Source organism: Mandrillus leucophaeus, unplaced genomic scaffold (genome assembly GCF_000951045.1).
Source record: "Mandrillus leucophaeus isolate KB7577 unplaced genomic scaffold, Mleu.le_1.0 Scaffold186, whole genome shotgun sequence".
Lineage (NCBI taxonomy): Eukaryota > Metazoa > Chordata > Mammalia > Primates > Cercopithecidae > Mandrillus > Mandrillus leucophaeus.
The window spans coordinates 2746630-2748145 of record NW_012101876.1 but is presented as its reverse complement, the minus strand read 5'-3'; positions in this window follow the sequence as shown (position 1 = coordinate 2748145).

The window sequence follows — 1516 nt, the reverse complement described above, 5'->3', positions numbered from 1 at the left end:
TAACATGAGCTGCATATGCTGGCGGCCCCTCTGCTGTCATTATTTTATGTACTGGAAAACACTGCTATGGGAAGACAGCCCGGTCAGATGGAGATGGCCTGGAATAGGGGCCAGGTATCTGTGTCACGGACTAGTACAAGTCTCTTGGCCTCTCTGGGCTTCAGCTTCTTCACCTGCTCAACCAAAGGCATAACCGAGAGCCTTCTCAGGTCCCTTTCACCTCTACTGCTCTACGTCAGTATGACCGCTTAAATTAACTCCCTGATTTTACCTATAAGGCCCAGGGGCTCCCCGGTCACAGAGCCAGACACAGTTTAGAACCTAGACCTCCTGACTCAGACTGTCCTCTAGGACAGACCAACTTCTTTGCCAATTACAGAAGAGGAGCAGGGTTCTATTATGCTGTTAGCACTTACTTTCTTTGATTCCAGAGCATCCTATTTCACTCCATTTTGCCAAGAATGAAGAATGAGAGCCAGGTCCCAAACCCAGTCCCCAGTGGGCCACTTAACTCCCCTCTCTTCATGATTCAGGAGTTAGCCCTGTGACTGGCTGCAGTCTTGCAAATGCATGCACTTGGCACAGAAGGGACAGGAGAGAGTGTAAATGCATCCTGCAGGCCTACTGGGGCATCATGGGAAAAAGCCATTTGGTGTTCACATGCTATGGCAGTGGACCTCTGAGTGTATCATCGTCTGAGTGGGAGGTGTGCAGCCACCAAGAGGCTTGGCCACACACCAAAGAGGTGTCCTGCCACCTCCCTATCACCACTGTCACACCAACAAGAACAGTGTAGTGAGCAATCCACTGAGCCTGGGCCATATCTTACCACAGTCATGTCTAGGGAAAGAGTCATAGGTGCTCCCGGGTGGTTAAAAATAAAAGGGTGGCATTTAGTTCTCAAATGTGTTTGAAAAATTATTTGTTCACTAGATTTGATAATGCAGACAGAGACTTTGCTACTCTAAATTCCTTGTGTGTCTCCAGGCAGACTGCGATGTACTAAGGAGATTTCCTTCTATGAGAATCAGTCACTCACTCAGGGTTATCCTGCAAGTTGATGAGGAAATCCCTTTTAAAAGGCACACCTTAGCTGAAAAAATGCATCCTGAAGAAATGCTGAACTAGATGATCCGACTAGATCAGAGCTTTCCAAACATTTCTGAACACGACCCACAGTCAGAAACGTGTTTCACCCCATGACCTGACACAAACACATCTATATGTAAAAAACTGACACAAAGCACTCAGGACACAAAACCAACTCCTACTTTGTATAATGTATCCTGACAGTTGCATTGTGTTCTGCCCTCTTCTGTTTGATTCTGTTTCCATTTTTTTATGTTTCATTTTTTAGAGACAGGTCTTGCTCTGTCACCAGGCTGAAATGCAGTAATCATAGCTCACTGCAGCCTCTGAACTCCTAGCCTGAAGCATCCTCCCACCTCAGGCTCCCGACTATCTGGGACTACAGGCATGCATCACTGTAACCAGCTAATTGTCTTGGGGACAAGAG